We start from the raw sequence: 20,510 nt of genomic DNA, 5'->3' as shown, positions 1-20,510 counted from the left end.
TACAGTAACAGAAGACACCTGTACCATGGCAGATATATAGAGTTGACATGTATTACATTTTGAGTTTACATCCCAATATTACACTTTATATACAGTAACAGAAGACACCTGTACCATGGCAGATATATAGAGTTGACATGTATTACATTTTGAGTTTACATCCCAATATTACACTTTATATACAGTAACAGAAGACTGACATTTTGAACCCAGAGACCTAAAAATAGCTGTGCAGGGACGCTCCCCATCCAACCTGACAGAGCTTGAGAGGATCTGCAGAGAAGAATGGGAGAAACTCCCCAAATACAGGTGTGCCAAGCTTGTAGCATCATACCCAAGAAGACTCAAGGCTGTAATCACTGCCAAAGGTGCTTCAACAAAGTACTGAGTAAAGGGTCTGAATAGTTATAATGTATTTCTGTTTTTTATTTATTTTTAATAAATTAGCTAAAATTTCTAAAAACATGTTTTCGCTTTGTCATTAAGGGGTATTGTGTGTAGATTGACGAGAAAAGAAAAAAAATGTAATCAATTGTAGAATAAGGCTGTAATGTAACAAAATGTGGAAAAGGTCAAGGGGTCTGAAAGCTTTCCGAATGCAATGTCTATTTTTTATATTTTTTAATTAAGTCTGATATGATTTTGCATAATCACACTTGCTCTATGCAGAAAAAAAAATGTACTGACATTTTTTAAATGTATTAATCGCACAAAGTCAAAGAACTACAAATCCTATACAACGTATTCCTGCCCCGCGTTGTAACACTTCTTGGCTGGGGGCTGTGCGCAAGTCAAGAGCTGAGTGAGTGAGTTTTAGAAGCGCAGCGCACAGACATAAAAGTTGGTCTAATTTACTTGAAACTAAAGTCTACTGAAGTTAGACTTCTTTTCTTGTGTTTCTTGGCTATTTCCATTGTTTTATTCACGAGCTAGGTTGTTTTTCTATGTTTGAGTTTCAACTGCGAGGGAAAAGAAGACAACGCTTCCACCAAAGATGTGTATAACTAAACCAAGATAGACCACAGCCCGTCGTTTCAAACGGGGGAACAAATGAGTCGCAGTGGGCAGAACAAGCAAGGAGGTGGGCAGAGCCAAGCACAAGCTAGCGAGATACTATTGGCGCGTTGTAGCACATATTTGCATATTTCCGTTAGGGAACACCTACTCTGTGAAGTGCGCGCGTGCCATAACTCAATTCGCCTGTGCTCTACTTCTAAACAACTTTTTTTTTTTACTTAAAAAAGGGTCAAGTCTACAAAACGTAGTCCACTCTGTTCGTAACAGATTCTAGTTTTGGGAACAGAAAACTGTATGGAGATCAAATGTTTTATCAATGAGAAAAGTAGCAGAATGCCGGCCAAAATCTCCTTCCATCTTCTCCCACTGCCGGCTATTTGGCTTCCTCTCACTACCATATTTGGTAGTGAGTGGAAACATCAAGGGGATGCTTCAACATTTACACATCCAGTGAAATATCTGTCTCACTGTTCCATCTGTGCTTCTCTACCAGTCAGACTCAATCTCACAGGCACAAACAGGACTTGAGTCGCGTTACCGCGGTAACCCCCGCAATTAAAGGCAGATAAAAAATGTTTGTCTCATCTGTGATATTTAGGTTAGACTCAAGTCACAGAAAATGAAATGAAACAATATACCACATTAATTATTACTACTGACACACAGCAGTTAGCCTCGTGGTTAGAGCTTTGGACTAGTAACCCGAAAGGTTGCAAGATCAAATCCCTGAGCTGACAAGATACAAATCTGTTGTTCAGCCCCTGAACAAGGCAGTTAACCTCCTGTTTCCCAGTAGGCTGTCAATGAAAATAAGATGTTTTTTTCTCAACTGACCTGCATGGTTAAATAAAGGTAAAAAAATATATATATATTGTTTAGGAATTAAGAAACATTACAAAGCATGCTCATCATTTTTGTGTGTTTTGTTGGTGTAATTGTTATGGGGAAAACATATGTTGGCTGGTAGATTTTTAAATCAGTGTCTGGTGGACCGAAGAGTTACTTTTATTTCTGCCTGTCACTCAGTCAGAGCCTGCAGCACAGAGCAAATATGGATGTTCTTCTGCCGAAAGAGAGTCAAAAAAAGAGAGCAGGTTGATCAGGTTGAACACGAGCAGGAAGTAGTGAATGAGAGGGCAGAACAGGAAGTAGTGAATGAGAGGGCAGAATAGGAAGTAGTGAAAGAGAGGGCAGAACAGGAAGTAGTGAATGAGCGGGCAGAACAGGAAGTAGTGAATGAGCGGGCAGAACAGGAAGTAGTGAATGAGCGGGCAGAACAGGAAGTTGTGAATGAGAGAGCCGAGCAGGCAGAAAGTCAAAGTGCAGCAGAGTTAGCCACAGGTTTGTGCAGGGTTGGTGGTAGCTAACTAGCTAGTCTCGTCACTTGTTCTCAACTTGCCTACCTGGTTAAATAAAGGTGAAATAAAATAAGGGTTGTTGGTAGCTAACTAGCTAGTCTCCCTCGGCATAGGGGTTGTTGGTAGCAAACTAGCTAGTCTCCCTCAGCATAAGGGTTGGTGGCAGCTAACTAGCTTGTCTCCCTCAGCATAAGGGTTGTTGGTAGCTAACTAGCTTGTCTCCCTCAGCATAAGGGTTGGTGGTAGCTAACTAGCAGGTCTCCCTCAGCATAAGGGTTGGTGGTAGCTAACTAGCTTGTCTCCCTCAGCATAAGGGTTGGTGGTAGCTAACTAGCAGGTCTCCCTCAGCATAAGGGTTGGTGGTAGCTAACTAGCTTGTCTCCCTCAGCATAAGGGTTGGTGGTAGCTAACTAGCTTGTCTCCCTCAGCATAAGGGTTGGTGGTAGCTAACTAGCTTGTCTCCCTCAGCATAAGGGTTGGTGGTAGCTAACTAGCTAGTCTCCCTCAGCATAAGGATTGTTGGTAGCTAACTAGCTAGTCTCCCTCAGCATAAGGGTTGGTGGTAGCTAACTAGCTAGTCTCCCTCAGCATAAGGGTTGGTGGTAGCTAACTAGCTTGTCTCCCTCAGCATAAGGATTGGTGGTAGCTAACTAGCTTGTCTCCCTCAGCATAAGGGTTGGTGGTAGCTAACTAGCTAGTCTCCCTCAGCATAAGGATTGTTGGTAGCTAACCCAGCTAGTCTCCCTCAGCATAAGGGTTGGTGGTAGCTAACTAGCTAGTCTCCCTCAGCATAAGGGTTGGTGGTAGCTAACTAGCTTGTCTCCCTCAGCATAAGGATTGGTGGTAGCTAACTAGCTAGTCTCCCTCAGCATAAGGATTGTTGGTAGCTAACTAGCTAGTCTCCTCAGCATAAGGGTTGGTGGTAGCTAACTATTAGTCTCCCTCAGCATAAGGATTGTTGGTAGCTAACTAGCTAGTCTCCCTCAGCATAAGGGTTTGGTAGCTAACTAGCTAGTCTCCCTCAGCATAAGGATTGTTGGTAGCTAACTAGCTAGTCTCCCTCAGCATAAGGGTTGGTGGTAGCTAACTAGCTAGTCTCCCTCAGCATAAGGATTGTTGGTAGCTAACTAGCTAGTCTCCCTCAGCATAAGGGTTGGTGGTAGCTAACTAGCTTGTCTCCCTCAGCATAAGGATTGTTGGTAGCTTTGGACTAGTCACCGAAAGGTTGCAAGTTCAAATCCCTGAGCTGACAAGGTACCTGTCATTCTGCCCCTGAACAGGCAGTCAACCCATGATAGACCGTCATTGAAAATAAGAATTTGTTCTTAACTGACTTGCCTAGTTAAATAAAATAAGGGTTGTTTGTAGCTAACTAGCTAGTCTCCCTCAACAGAAGGGGGCTAATGCTAGCATTAGCACTCTGCATTCTTAAGCTACTGGGTGTCAGCCTGTGTTTAGGATGTTGATACAAGTCATTATATTAGGAAAATCAGTTTATTTCCAGCAAGTGAATTTGATGGGTTTTGGTTCTGTAGCTAGCTTGGCAAGCTAGCCACTCTGGTAGCTACTGGCTTGCTAGCTAGCTGAGACCGAAGAGATGTGAGAACGTTTTTCTTTTGCTGACTGAAGCACATATCCCCCTCATAAGTTTACAGCCAAAGGGATGTTTGCTAATGAGTTCAGTGACCCTTGTCCCCGTTGCATAAGACATGTGAAGATACCTAAATCTCCCTCACGTATTATTACGTTTAACCTACAGAGGATGCCCCCTTTGATCTAATCCATGTCTTCAAATCCTAGAAACACCCATAGTCACAATGTTATAAATGTTAACATCTACAATGTCCTTTTGTTTTCATTAATTCCAATGGAAGTTTTACACCTTTTAAGAGACACAACTAGGGGGAAATTAAACTTGTGTTGTACTGAATAAGACTCATTCTCAGCTCCACTGACACATTATGCTGGGAGTCCACTGCGTTTCTTTTGATACCTAAAAGAACCAATCAAGCCAGACAAATTGGACAAGATAATTTATGTATCAGAAGTATTTAGTAAATAGAATCGTTCTATTCTTGTGTAAATATCACATTTCCATTTGAATGTGAAAGGGGGTCCTTGAGTAGAATGTGGGGAAGCAGGGGGAGGCAGGGAGAGACAGGGGGCAGGAAGAGGCAGGAAGAGGCAGGGAGAGACAGGGGAGGCAGGGAGAGACAGGGGGAGAGGGAGAGACAGGGGAGGCAGGGAGAGACAGGGGGAGGCAGGAGAGACAGGGGAGGCAGGGAAGAGGCAGGAGAGACAGGGGGAGGCAGGAAGAGGCAGGGAGAGACAGGGGAGGCAGGGAGAGACAGGGGGAGGCAGGAAGAGACAGGGGGAGGGACAGGGAGAGACAGGGGAGGCAGGGAGAGACAGGGGAGGCAGGGTGAGGGAGGGGGAGGCAGGAAGAGACAGGGGAGGCAGGGAGAGACAGGGGAGGCAGGGAAGAGGCAGGGAGAGACAGGGGGAGGCAGGGAGAGACAGGGGAGGCAGGAAGAGGCAGGGAGAGACAGGGGAGGCAGGAAGAGGCAGGGAGAGAGGGAGAGGCAGGTAGAGGCAGGGGTCGGTAGAGGAAGGCAGGGAGAGGCAGGGGAAGAACAAGTGAAGGTAGAGGAAGACCAGGCTTCCAATAAGGCCCTGGTCAAAATTACTGCACTACATAGGGCCTATAAGTTGCACTACTTGGGACGCAACCTGTTCTTACCTGGTTTTTCCCTTTGAGCATCAACAGGTTAGTGACTCTACCGAAAGGGACTCCTAGAGAGATGAGCTCAGCCTCAGACACCTCGATGGGAACCTTGGGACGTGGAGGACTCGGGAAGGACCACAGGGAGAACGATCTCCTTTAAACTGTCTGCTATCGTTGCCATTAGCTGTAGGGTGGGAGTGAGGGGGTAGAGGGGGAGAGGGGGCAGAGCAGAGAGATGGAGAGGGGGTGAGAGAGAGAGAGGAAGAGAGGAAGAGCGAGATAAAGAGAGAGAGAGACAGAGAGAGAGAGAGAGGAAGAGAGGAGAGAGAGAGAGAGAGAGAGAGAGAGAGAGAGAGAGGGAGAGAGAGAGAGAGAGAGAGAGAGAGAGAGAGAGAGGAGAGAGGAGAGAGAGAGAGAGAGAGAGAGAGGGAGAGAGAGAGAGGAGGGAGAGAGAGAGAGAGGGAGAAGAGAGAGAGAGAGAGAGAGAGAGAGAGAGAGAGAGAGAGAGAGAGAGAGAGAGAGAGAGAGAGAGAGAGAGGAAGAGGGGAAGAGAGAACAGAGAGTAAAGTCACAGTTTAAAACCTCTTCTGGAAATGAGGATACAGTCTGAGGAAACACTTTAAGGAAATGGTTGATTAGGCAGAACTAACAACATTATGTGTTACGCAGCCTGGCCAGCCAAGCAGAGCTCCTTAACAGTTACGCAGCCTGGCCAGCCAAGCAGAGCTCCTTAACATTGTGTGTTACGCAGCCTGGCCAGCCAAGCAGAGCTCCTTAACATTGTGGTTACGCAGCCTGGCCAGCCAAGAGGGCTCCTTAACATTGTGTGTTACGCAGCCTGGCCAGCCAAGCAGGGCTCTTAACAGTGTTAAGCCAAGCAGGGCTCCTTAACATTGTGTGTTACGCAGCCTGGCCAGCCAAGCAGGGCTCCTTAACAACGCAGCCTGGCCAGCCAAGCAGGGCTCCTTAACATTGTGTGTTAGGCACCAGGGCTCCTTAACATTGTGTGTTACGCAGCCTGGCCAGCCAAGCAGGCTCCTTAACATTGTGTGTTACGCAGCCTGGCCAGCCAAGCAGGGCTCCTTAACATTGTGTGTTACGCAGCCTGGCCAGCCAAGCATGGCTCCTTAACATTGTGTGTTACGCAGCCTGGCCAGCCAAGCAGGGCTCCTTAACATTGTGTGTTACGCAGCCTGGCCAGCCAAGCAGGGCTCCTTAACATTGTGTGTTACGCAGCCTGGCCAGCCAAGCAGGGCTCCTTAACATTGTGTGTTACGCAGCCTGGCCAGCCAAGCAGGGCTCCTTAACATTGTGTGTTACGCAGCCTGGCCAGCCAAGCAGGGCTCCTTAACATTGTGTGTTACGCAGCCTGGCCAGCCAAGCAGGGCTCCTTAACATTATGTGTTACGCAGCCTGGCCAGCCAAGCAGGGCTCCTTAACATTGTGTGTTACGCAGCCTGGCCAGCCAAGCAGGGCTCCTTAACATTATGTGTTACGCAGCCTGGCCAGCCAAGCAGGGCTCCTTAACATTGTGTGTTACGCAGCCTGGCCAGCCAAGCAGTGCTCCTATGGAAGCCTTGTCATTGTTCCTCTAAACAAACAGGAACATTCCCAGCACAAGGCAAACTATGGACACACCCACCCTGTCTACCATCCTTCTTCCATTAAATGACAAAGAGAGCACGGAGGGAGAGAGAAACAGGGAGACAGAGAGGAACAGGGAGACAGAGAGGAACAGGGAGCCAGAGAGAAAAACAGGGAGACAGAGAGAAACAGGGAGACAGAGAAGAACAGGGAGACAGAGAGAAACAGACAGAGAAAAACAGGGAGACAGAGAGAAACAGGGAGACAGAGAAGAACAGGGAGACAGAGAGAAACAGGAGTCAGAGAGGAACAGGGAGACAGAGAGAAACAGGAGAGAACAGGGAGACAGAGAGAAACAGGAGGCAGAAACAGGGAGACAGAGAGGAACAGAGAGACAGAGAGGAACAGAGAGACACAGAGAGGAACAGGGAGACAGAGAGGAACAGGGAGACAGAGAGGAACAGGGAGACAGAGAGAAACAGGGAGACAGAGAGGAACAGGGAGACAGAGAGAAACAGGGAGACAGAGAGAAACAGGAAGGAACAGGGAGACAGAGAGAAGAGATAGAGAGGAACAGGGAGACAGAGAGGAACAGGGAGACAGAGGGACAGAGAGGAACAGGGACACAGAGAGAAACAGGGAAACAGAGAGGAACAGGAGACAGAGAGCAACAGGGAGACAGGAGCAACAGGGAGACAGAGAGGAACAGGGAGACAGAGAGAAACAGGAGACAGAGAGGAACAGGGAGACAGAGAGTGACAGGGAGCCAGAGGAACAGGGAAGACAGAGGAACAGGGAGAGAGAAACAGGGAGACAGAGAGAAACTGGGAGACAGAGAGAAACAGGGAGACAGAGAGAAACCGGGAGACAGAGGGACAGAGAGGAACAGGGACACAGAGAGACACAGGGAGACAGAGAGAAACAGGGAGCCAGAGAGGAACAGGGAGACAGAGGGACAGAGAGGAACAGGGACACAGAGAGAAACAGGGAGACAGAGAGAAACAGGGAGACAGAGAGAAACTGGGAGACAGAGAGAAACAGGGAGACAGAGAGAAACAGGGAGACAGAGAGGAACAGGGACACAGAGAGAAACAGGTACCTGGAACCCAAAAGGGTTTTCCCATGGGGAACAGCTGAAGAACCCTTTTGGGAGAAAGAAATCCTGCGTGTGCTGGTATATCTTCCTGTTCTGTCTGTATGGATGTCTGGGCCTGTCTTCACTGTGGGTGTAGCTGTGTGGGGGCCTAATTGCTGCTTCCAGATATATTATTATTGGTGTTGGTTGTGTCGGTGGCAGCAAACCTGCTTATGTTCATGATGACATGATGATGAGTATTGTATTTCCACCGCTAGCTGGCTAAATAAGACCTGTCCTTATTGCCTGGGGAGGAACTTTGAGACAAGCGGCGTTTTCTAAAAATGGGACCTTATGGTCCCTGGTCCTAAGTTTGATTTTATTTTTATTTCACCTTTATTTAACCAGGTAGTCAAGTTGAGAACAAGTTCTCATTTACAACTGTGACCTGGCCAAGATAAAGCAAAGCAGTTCGACACAGACAACAACACAGAGTTACACATGGAGTAAAACAAACATACAATCAATAATACAGTAGAAATATCTATATACAGTGTGTGAAAAAAGAGTGGCATTTGGGATGCTGTCTGCTCTGTTGGTTAGTAGCAAGTTGACTTAGTCTGTTTTTAAATGTTTGCACTTGCTGCTTGGGATCTGAGTAGCTCCGATGAACTGGTCCCACCCACAGCACCTGGCCTACAGCAGAGCCTGGACCTGCTAGAGCAGTACTGCCAGACCTGGGCCCTGGCAGTAAACCCCCACAGCACCTGGCCTACAGCAGAGCCTGGACCTGCTAGAGCAGTACTACCAGACCTGGGCCCTGGCAGTAAACCCCCACATCACCTGGCCTACAGCAGAGCCTGGACCTGCTAGAGCAGTACTGCCAGACCTGGGCCCTGGCAGTAAACCCCCACAGCACCTGGCCTACAGCAGAGCCTGGACTTGCTAGAGCAGTACTGCCAGACCTGGGCCCTGGCAGTAAACCCCCACAGCACATGGCCTACAGCAGAGCCTGGACCTGCTAGAGCAGTACTGCCAGACCTGGGCCCTGGCCGTAAACCCCCACAGCACCTGGCCTACAGCAGAGCCTGGACCTGCTAGAGCAGTACTGCCAGACCTGGGCCCTGGCAGTAAACCCCACAGCACATGGCCTACAGCAGAGCCTGGACCTGCTGGAGCAGTACTGCCAGACCTGGGCCCTGGCAGTAAACCCCCACAAAAATGGCCTACAAAATAATGATTTTTCTAGAGAGACTGCCAGACCTGGGCCCTGGAGTAAGACCCCCACAGCACCTGGCCTACAGCAGAGCAAGGAGAGAGAGAGACTGCCAGACCTGGGCCCTTAATTAATATAATAGAGAGACTAGAGAGAGAGGACCTAGAGAGAGCCAGACCTGAGAGAGAGAGTAAACCCCCACAGACATGAGCCTACAGCAGAGCCTGAGACCTAGAGAGCAGACTGCCAGACCTGGGCCCTGGCATTAATACCCCATAGACCTGGCCTACAGAGAGAGACTTGCTAGAGAGGAGACTGCCAGACCTGAGCCCTAGAGAGTAAAGAGACTAGAGAAAATTAATTAATAGAATGAGATAGAGAGAGAGACTAGAGAGCAGAGACTAGAGAGAGAGATTAGAGAGAGAGAGACTAGACCTGGGCCCTGAGAGAAACCCCCAAGAAATACTAAAAATAATGAGAGAGAGACTTAGAGAAGAGAGATAGAGAGAGAGACTAGAGAGAGAGAGAGACTAGGGAGAGAGAGAGAGAGAGACAAGAGAGAGAGAGAGAGAGAGAGACGTAATTAATATAATAGAGAGACTAGAGAGAGAGAGAGAGAGAGAGAGAGAGAGACTAGAGAGAGAGAGAGAGAAGAGAGAGAGAGAGACTAGAGAGAGAGAGACTAGAGAGAGAGAGACTTAATTAATATAATAGAGACTAGAGAGAGAGACTAGAGAGAGAGAGAGACTAGAGAGAGAGAGAGAGACTAGAGAGAGAGAGACTAGAGCGAGAGAGAGAGAGACTGCGCAACAGGCCCAACCCCCATCCTGCAACCTAAGAGGTATGTATCAGATGCTCAACATGCTCTGTTCACACCTACTGTAATGGTCCGGGCATGAACCACACAAAAACAACACTAGACACGTTGGAACACAAAGCTTTAATATCTCATCCTGGAATATACAAGGTCAGAGGCCATCTGCCTTTGGCCTAAAGAGCAGGAACCCAGACTTCATCAAAGAAATCGGCAATACAGACATTGTCATCCTACAAGAAACCTGGTATAGAGGAGATGGACCCACTGGTTGTCCTCTAGGTTACAGAGAGCTGGTAGTCCCATCCACCAAACTACCAGGTGGGTGGTATATAATAGGAGATGGACCCACTGGTTGCCCTCTAGGTTACAGAGAGCTGGTAGTCCCATCCACCACACTACCAGGTGGGAGTATAGAGGAGATGGACCCACTGGTTGTCCTCTAGGTTACAGAGAGCCTGGTAGTCCCATCCACCAAACTACCAGGTGGGTGGTATCAGAGGAGATAACCCACTGGTTGTCCTCTAGGTTACAGAGAGCTGGTAGTCCTATCCACCAAACTATCAGGTGGGTGGTAACACAGAAGACCCACTGGTTGTCCTCTAGGTTACAGATAGTCCCATCCACCAAACTACCAGGTGGGTGGTATAGAGGAGAGGACCCACTGGTTGTCCTCTAGGTTACAGAGAGCTGGTAGTCCTATCCACCACACTACCAGGTGGGTGGTATAGAGGAGATGGACCCACTGGTTGTCCTCTAGGTTACAGAGAGCTGGTAGTCCCATCCACCACACTACCAGGTGGGTGGTATAGAGGAGATGGACACACTGGTTGCCCTCTAGGTTACAGAGAGCTGGTAGTCCCATCCACCAAACTACCAGGTGGGTGGTATAGAGGAGACAGACCCACTGGTTATCCTCTAGGTTACAGAGAGCTGGTAGTCCCATCCACCACACTACCAGGTGGGTGGTATAGAGGAGATGGACCCACTGGTTGCCCTCTAGGTTACAGAGAGCTGGTAGTCCCATCCACCACACTACCAGGTGGGTGGTATAGAGGAGATGGACCCACTGGTTGTCCCCTCTCTAGGTTACAGAGAGCTGGTAGTCCCATCCACCACACTACCAGGTGGGTGGTATAGAGGAGATGGACCCACTGGTTGTCCTCTAGGTTACAGAGAGCTGGTAGTCCCATCCACCACACTACCAGGTGGGTGGTATAGAGGAGATGGACCCACTGGTTGCCCTCTAGGTTACAGAGAGCTGGTAGTCACATCCACCACACTACCAGGTGGGTGGTATAGAGGAGATGGACCCACTGGTTGTCCCTGGTTACAGAGAGCTGGTAGTCCCATCCACCACACTACCAGGTGGGTGGTATAGAGGAGATGGACCCACTGGTTGCCCTCTAGGTTACAGAGAGCTGGTAGTCACATCCACCACACTACCAGGTGGGTGGTATAGAGGAGATGGACCCACTGGTTGCCCTCTAGGTTACAGAGAGCTGATAGACCCATCCACCACACTACCAGGTGGGTGGTACAGAGGAGACGGACCACCTGGTTGCCCTCTAGCCTGTTAAGGCTCGGGACAATACTGCCCCCTTTGGATGAATTGCGTGCCCATAGTAAACTGGAAAGAAATCTGTCCAAAATTGCTAATATATGCATATAATAATTATTATTGAATAGAAAACACTCTAAAGCTTCTAAAACCGTTTGAATTATGTCTGTATGTATAGCAGAACTGGGATGAGTTTCTATGTCTTCCGCGAGATGTCTTCTATCAGTAGAGAGTTTAATTGTGCAAATCCCGTGAGCTTTGACCCTTTGGCAAAATACTGGGTGTCGCGAGAAAATACTTTCAGAGCGCCCTTTGTTCCATCTTGCTCAAGAAGAGTACAGTTTGTCCGGTCGATTTGAGAATTGTTTTGTACGTTAATAACATCCTAAAGCTTGATTCTGCACTTAGTTTAGTTTAGTCAACATATAATATGTAATTTTGAAGTTTTGATGCGCAACTGTTCGGGACCAGAAGTCATTTTTGGTGCATTTCAGCTGAAAGTGGTTACATATGCTAATACAAAGACACACAACTTGAAACCAAATGCTGTTTTGGGTAAGTATGACTCCTTCCACTACATTCTGATCAAAGACCATCAAAGGTAAGGGAATATTTATGTTGTAATTTTGTGTTTCTGTTGACTCCAACATAGCGGAGAAATATTGCTTACGTCTGAGCGCCGCCTCAGATTATTGAATAGTGAACGAATTCTGTAACGTTAAAAATAAATGTGACAAAGCGATTGCATTAAGAAGCAGTGTATCTTTCTAACTATATGTAGAACATGTATATTTAGTCAAAGTTTATGATGTGTATTGCTGTTATCTGGCGTTATCTGGCGGAGCTATCTATAATTTCTCCGGACATTTTTTTTGCATTTTCTGAACATGGCGTCAATGTCAACGGAGATTTATGGATATAAATTGCATATTATTGAAAAAAACATAAATAAATAAATGTACTGTGTAACATATGTGATATGTTTTCGCCGTAAAACATTTTAGAAATCTGACTCACTGGGTAGATGAACAAGGTGTTTATCTTTCATTTGAGCTATTGGACTTGTTAATGTGTGGAGGTTAAATATTTCTAAGAATATTTTTGCATTCCATGTGCCACGGTTTGAGTTGAGGGGGTGTGGTTCCCCTTGGGGAACCTGTAGCGTGAACACGCTAGGTTACAGAGAGCTGGTAGTCCCATCCACCACACTACCAGGTGTGAAACAGGGAAGAGACTCAGGGGGTATGCCAATTTGCTATAGAGCAGACCTAACTCACTCTATTAAATTAATTAAAACAGGAACATTTTACATCTGGCTAGAAATTAATAAGGAAATGGTCTCAACAGAGAAAAATGTCCTCCTGTGTGCTACCTATATCCCCCCACTAGAATCCCCATACTTTAATGAAGACAGCTTCTCCATCCTTGAGGGGGAAATCAATCATTTCCAGGCCCAGGGACATGTACGAGTCTGTGATGACCTAAATGTCAGAACCGGACAAGAACCTGACACCCTCAGCACACAGGGGGACAAACACCTGCCTGGAGGTGACAGCATTTCCTCCCCAATATGCCCCCCTAGGCACAACTATGACAACATAACCAACAAAAACAGGTCACAACTCCTGCAGCTCTGTTTCACACTGGGTATGTACATAGTCAATGGTAGGCTTCGAGGGGACTCCTATGGTAGGTACACCTATAGCTCATCTCTTGGCTGTAGTACTGTAGACTACTTTATCACTGACCTCAACCCAGAGTCTCTCAGAGCTTTCAGTCAACCCACTGACACCCCTATCAGATCAAAGCAAAATCACAGTCTACTTGAACAGAGCAATACTCAATCATGAGGCATCAAAGCCAAAGGAGCTGAATAATAATTAAGAAATGCTGTAGATGTAAGGAAAGTAGAGTGGAAATCTACCTAAACAACTTCCTGGACAAAACGTTCCACTGTAATAGTGAAGGTGTAAACTTGACAGTAGTAAACCTAAACAGTATATTTGACCTCTTAGCTTCCCTATCAAATCTAAAAATCTCAAATAGAAAACCGAAGAAAATGAACAACAATGACAAATGGTTTGATGAAGAATGCAAAACACGGACCCAAACCGGCTGATATTTAGTCAGTCAGTCAGAGGAAACCATACTGATATTTAGTCAGTCAGTCAGTCAGTCAGTCAGTCAGTCAGTCAGTCAGTCAGGTCACTGATATTTAGTCAGTCAGTCAGTCAGTTAGTCAGTCAGTCAGTCAGTCAGTCAGGAAACCATAATGATATTCAGTCAGTCAGAAACCATAATCATATTCAGTCAGTCAGAAACCAGACTGATATTCAGTCAGTCAGGAAACCAGACTGATATTTAGTCAGTCAGTCAAACCAGATATTTAGTCAGTCAGAAAACCATAATGATATTTAGTCAGTCAGTACAGTCAGTCAGGAAAACCATACTGATATTTAGTCAGTCAGTCAGTCAGTCAGTCAGAAACCAGACTGATATTCAGTCAGTCAGGAAACCATACTGATATTTAGTCAGTCAGGAAACCATACTGATATTTTCAGTCAGAAACCATCAGTCAGTCAGGAAACCATAATGATATTTAGTCAGTCAGAAAACCATACTGATATTCAGTCAGTCAGTCAGTCAAACCATACTGATATTTAGTCAGTCAGTCAGAAAACCATACTGATATTTAGTCAGTCAGAAAACCAGACTGATATTTAGTCAGTCAGAAACCATCAGTCAGTCAGAAAACCAGAATGATATTTAGTCAGTCAGGAAACCAGACTGATATTTAGTCAGTCAGAAAACCATAATGATATTCAGTCAGTCAGGAAACCAGACTGATATTTAGTCAGTCAGTCAGTCAGTCAGTCAGTCAGTCAGTCAGTCAGTCAGAAACCAGAATGATATTTAGTCAGTCAGTCAGTCAGTCAGTCAGGAAACCAGAATGATATTTAGTCAGTCAGTCAGTCAGTCAGTCAGTCAGTCAGTCAGTCAGTCAGAAAACCATACTGATATTCAGTCAGTCAGTCAGTCAGTCAGAAAACCATAATGATATTCAGTCAGTCAGGAAACCAGAATGATATTTAGTCAGTCAGTCAGTCAGAAAACCAGACTGATATTTAGTCAGTCAGTCAGAAAACCATAATGATATTCAGTCAGTCAGGAAACCATAATGATATTCAGTCAGTCAGTCAGTCAGAAAACCAGACTGATATTTAGTCAATCAGTCAGTCAGTCAGTCAGTCAGTCAGTCAGTCAGTCAGTCAGTCAGTCAGAAAACCAGACTGATATTTAGTCAGTCAGGGGACTGATTTATAATCAGTCAGGCTGTGTATAGACTGGCTCCTAACCTGTCTGTGTGTAGACTGGCTCCTAACCTGTCTGTGTGTAGACTGGCTCCTAACCTGTCTGTGTGTAGACTGGCTCCTAACCTGTCTGTGTGTAGACTGGCTCCTAACCTGTCTGTGTATAGACTGGCTCCTAACCTGTCTGTGTGTAGACTGGCTCCTAACCTGTCTGTGTGTAGACTGGCTCCTAACCTGTCTGTGTGTAGACTGGCTCCTAACCTGTCTGTGTGTAGACTGGCTCCTAACCTGTCTGTGTATAGACTGGCTCCTAACCTGTCTGTGTGTAGACTGGCTCCTAACCTGTCTGTGTGTAGACTGGCTCCTAACCTGTCTGTGTGTAGACTGGCTCCTAACCTGTCTGCGTATAGACTGGCTCCTAACCTGTCTGTGTGTAGACTGGCTCCTAACCTGTCTGTGTATAGACTGGCTCCTAACCTGTCTGCGTATAGACTGGCTCCTAACCTGTCTGTGTATAGACTGGCTCCTAACCTGTCTGTGTATAGACTGGCTCCTAACCTGTCTGTGTGTAGACTGGCTCCTAACCTGTCTGTGTATAGACTGGCTCCTAACCTGTCTGTGTATAGACTGGCTCCTAACCTGTCTGTGTATAGACTGGCTCCTAACCTGTCTGTGTATAGACTGGCTCCTAACCTGTCTGTGTGTAGACTGGCTCCTAACCTGTCTGTGTATAGACTGGCTCCTAACCTGTCTGCGTATAGATTGGCTCCTAACCTGTCTGTGTGTAGACTGGCTCCTAACCTGTCTGCGTATAGACTGGCTCCTAACCTGTCTGTGTATAGACTGGCTCCTAACCTGTCTGTGTATAGACTGGCTCCTAACCTGTCTGTGTATAGACTGGCTCCTAACCTGTCTGCGTATAGACTGGCTCCTAACCTGTCTGTGTGTAGACTGGCTCCTAACCTGTCTGCGTATAGACTGGCTCCTAACCTGTCTGTGTGTAGACTGGCTCCTAACCTGTCTGTGTGTAGACTGGCTCCTAACCTGTCTGCGTGTAGACTGGCTCCTAACCTGTCTGTGTGTAGACTGGCTCCTAACCTGTCTGTGTATAGACTGGCTCCTAACCTGTCTGTGTGTAGACTGGCTCCTAACCTGTCTGTGTATAGACTGGCTCCTAACCTGTCTGTGTATAGACTGGCTCCTAACCTGTCTGTGTGTAGACTGGCTCCTAACCTGTCTGTGTGTAGACTGGCTCCTAACCTGTCTGTGTATAGACTGGCTCCTAACCTGTCTGTGTGTAGACTGGCTCCTAACCTGTCTGTGTGTAGACTGGCTCCTAACCTGTCTGTGTGTAGACTGGCTCCTAACCTGTCTGTGTATAGACTGGCTCCTAACCTGTCTGTGTGTAGACTGGCTCCTAACCTGTCTGTGTGTAGACTGGCTCCTAACCTGTCTGTGTGTAGACTGGCTCCTAACCTGTCTGTGTGTAGACTGGCTCCTAACCTGTCTGTGTATAGACTGGCTCCTAACCTGTCTGTGTGTAGACTGGCTCCTAACCTGTCTGTGTGTAGACTGGCTCCTAACCTGTCTGTGTAGACTGGCTCCTAACCTGTCTGTGTATAGACTGGCTCCTAACCTGTCTGTGTATAGACTGGCTCCTAACCTGTCTGTGTGTAGACTGGCTCCTAACCTGTCTGTGTGTAGACTGGCTCCTAACCTGTCTGTGTGTAGACTGGCTCCTAACCTGTCTGTGTGTAGACTGGCTCCTAACCTGTCTGTGTGTAGACTGGCTCCTAACCTGTCTGTGTGTAGACTGGCTCCTAACCTGTCTGTGTATAGACTGGCTCCTAACCTGTCTGTGTGTAGACTGGCTCCTAACCTGTCTGTGTATAGACTGGCTCCTAACCTGTCTGTGTATAGACTGGCTCCTAACCTGTCTGTGTGTAGACTGGCTCCTAACCTGTCTGTGTGTAGACTGGCTCCTAACCTGTCTGTGTATAGACTGGCTCCTAACCTGTCTGTGTGTAGACTGGCTCCTAACCTGTCTGTGTGTAGACTGGCTCCTAACCTGTCTGTGTGTAGACTGGCTCCTAACCTGTCTGTGTGTAGACTGGCTCCTAACCTGTCTGCCACAAGGCTGTAAAGACTGGTCAACCTGTTAATTTGTAGACTGGTCCAGAACCATGTCAAATGATAAGCAAACAGTCTCCAACTCACTAACTCTGCAAACAGTCTCAACTAACCTGTCTCACACAGCAAACAGTCTCAACTCACTAACTCACACAACCTGTCTGTCTCAGACTGGCTCCTAACCTGTCTGTGTCTAGACTGGCTCCTAACCTGTCTCAACTCACTGGCTCCTAACCTGTCTGTCTCAACTCACTAACTGGCACAGCAACCAGTCTCAACTCACTGGCTCACACAACCAGTGTCTGTGTCACACAGCAAACAGTCTCAACTCACTAACTCACTGCAAACAGTCTCAACTCACTAACTCATACAGCAAACAGTCTCAACTCACTAACTCATACAACAAACAGTCTCAACTCATAACTCACACTGGCAAACAGTCTCAACTCACTAACTCACACAGCAAACAGTCTCAACTGGCTCCTCACTAACTCATACAACAAACAGTCTCAACTCACTAACTCATACAGCAAACAGTCTCAACTAACACTAACTCACACAGCAAACAGTCTCAACTCACTAACTCACACAGCAGACTGGCAGTCTGAACACACAGTCAAACAGTCTCAACTCACTAACTCATACAGCAAACAGTCTCAACTCACTAACTCACACAGCAAACAGTCTCAACTCACTAACTCACACAGCAAACTGGTCTCAACTCACTAACTCATACAACAAACAGTCTCAACTCACTAACTGTCTACAGCAAACAGTCTCAACTCACTCACACAGCAAACAGTCTCAACTCACTAACTCACACAGTCAGTCTGAACTCACACAGCAAACAGTCTCAACTCACTAACTCATACAGCAAACAGTCTCAACTCACTAACTCACACAGCAAACAGTCTCAACTCACTAACTCATACACAAAAACAGTCTCAACTCTGTAACTCACACAGCAAACAGTCTCAACTCACTAACTCACACAGCAAACAGTCTCAACTCACTAACTCACACAGCAAACAGTCTCAACTCACTAACTCACACAGCAAACAGTCTCAACTCCTAACTCATACACAAAAACAGTCTAACCTCACTAACTCACACAGCAGACAGTCTCCTCACTCTGTCACACAGACGGTCTCAACTCACTAACTCACACAGCAAACAGTCTCAACTCACTGTCTACAACAAAGAGTCTCAACCCACTAACTCACACAGCAAAGAGTCTCAACTCCTAACTCTACACAAAAACAGTCTCAACTCACTAACTCTGTCAGCAAAGACTCACTCACTAACTCACACAGCAAACAGTAGACTCACTAACTCTAACAGTCAGTCTCACTCACTAACTGTCTGTGTGTAGACAGTCTCAACCTCACTGTCACACAGACAGTCTCAACTCACCTGTCACACAGTAGACTGGTCCTAACTAACTCACACAGCAAACAGTCTCAACCTGTCTAACTCACACAGCAAACAGTCTGTCTCACACAGCAGACAGTCTCAACTCACTAACTCACACAGCAGACAGTCTCAACCCACTAACTCACACAGCAAACAGTCTCAACTCACTGTCTCACACAGCAAACAGTCTCAACTCACTAACTGTCACAGCAAACAGTCTCAACTCACTAACTCACACAGCAAACAGTCTCAACTCACTAACTCACAACAAACAGTCTCAACTCACTAATTCACACAGCAAACAGTCTCAACCCACTAACTGTACAAGCAAACAGTCTCAACCCACTAACTCACACAGCAAACAGTCTCAACCCACTAACTGACACAGCAAACAGTCTCAACTCACTAACTCACACAGCAAACAGTCTCAACTCACTAACTCACACAGCAAACAGTCTCAACTCACTAACTCACACAGCAAACAGTCTCAACTCACTAACTCACACAGCAAACAGTCTCAACTCACTAACTCACACAGCAAACAGTCTCAACTCACTAACTCATACAGCAAACAGTCTCAACTCACTAACTCACACAGCAAACAGTCTCAACTCACTAACTCACACAGCAAACAGTCTCAACTCACTAACTCACACAGCAAACAGTCTCAACTCACTAACTCACACAGCAACCAGTCTCAACTCACTAACTCACACAGCAAACAGTCTCAACTCACTAACTCACACAGCAAACAGTCTCAACTCACTAACTCATACAGCAAACAGTCTCAACTCAGAGAGAGAGCGTCCTAGAGGTCTGACAGAGAGAGTCCTAGAGGTCTGACAGAGAGAGTCCTAGAGGTCTGACAGAGAGAGTCCTAGAGGTCTGACAGAGAGTCCTAGAGGTCTGACAGAGAGAGTCCTAGAGGTCTGACAGAGAGAGTCCTAGAGGTCTGACAGAGAGAGTCCTAGATGTCTGACAGAAGAGTCTCGAGGTCTGACAGAGAGAGTCCTAGAGGTCTGACAGAGAGAGTCCTAGAGGTCTGACAGAGAGAGTCCTAGAGGTATGACAGAGAGAGTCCTAGAGGTCTGACAGAGAGAGTCCTAGAGGTCTGACAGAGAGCGTCCTAGAGGTCTGACAGAGAGCGTCCTAGAGGTCTGACAGAGAGCGTCCTAGATGACTGACAGAGAGCGTCCTAGATGACTGACAGAGAGAGTCCTAGAGGTATGACAGAGAGAGTCCTAGAGGTATGACAGAGAGAGTGTGTGCGTGTGTGTATTCCTTAGCATAAAGACGTACCTGTGGATGGAGTAGAAGTGCTCATGGTAGAATGGCCGTAGAGGACAGCAGAAGAAAGAGGCTTTTCAGATCCCTGTTGACAGACAGGACAGAGACATTAGGTAACTGTTACTCCCTGCTGACAGACAGGACAGAGACATTAGGTAACTGTTACTCCCTGCTGACAGACAGGACAGAGACATTAGGTAACTGTTACTCCCTGCTGACAGACAGGACAGAGACATTAGGTAACTGTTACTCCCTGCTGACAGACAGGACAGAGACATTAGGTAACTGTTACTCCCTGCTGACAGACAGGACAGAGACATTAGGTAACTGTTACTCCCTGCTGACAGACAGGACAGAGACATTAGGTAACTGTTACTCCCTGCTGACAGACAGGACAGAGACATTAATACTATAGAGACTGGTGGACTAATAGTATAGAGACTGATGGACTAATAGTATAGAGACTGATGGACTAATAGTATAGAGACTGATGAACTAATAGTATAGAGACTGATGAACTAGAGACTGATGGACTAATAGTATAGAGACTGATGGACTAATAGTATAGAGACTGATAAACTAATAGTATAGAGACTGGTGGACTAATAGTATAGAGACTGATGAACTAATAGTATAGAGACTGATGAACTAGAGACTGATGGACTAATAGTATAGAGACTGATGGACTAATAGTATAGAGACTGATGAACTAATAGTATAGAGACTGGTGGACTAATAGTATAGAGACTGATGCACTAATAGTATAGAGACTGATGAACTAGAGACTGATGGACTAATAGTATAGAGACTGATTGACTAATAGTATAGAGACTGATGAACTAATAGTATAGAGACTGGTGGACTAATAGTATAGAGACTGATGGACTAATAGTATAGAGACTGATGAACTAATAGTATAGAGACTGATGAACTAGAGACTGATGGACTAATAGTATAGAGACTGATGAACTAATAGTATAGAGACTGGTGGACTAATAGTATAGAGACTGATGAACTAG

At 46.4% G+C, this 20,510-nt stretch overlaps 1 pseudogene; it reads right to left on the bottom strand.

The window, feature by feature from the left end:
- LOC135548939 (polypyrimidine tract-binding protein 3-like) overlaps nucleotides 1-20,510 on the bottom strand; it is a 107,032-nt pseudogene that overhangs the window by 8,899 nt on the left and 77,623 nt on the right.

The sequence above is a fragment of the Oncorhynchus masou genome, chromosome 11 (genome assembly GCF_036934945.1).
Source record: "Oncorhynchus masou masou isolate Uvic2021 chromosome 11, UVic_Omas_1.1, whole genome shotgun sequence".
In the NCBI taxonomy this organism is placed as follows: Eukaryota; Metazoa; Chordata; class Actinopteri; order Salmoniformes; family Salmonidae; genus Oncorhynchus; species Oncorhynchus masou.
The sequence above is the reverse complement of the archived record's forward strand: the minus strand, read 5'-3'. Positions and strand labels throughout refer to the sequence as shown.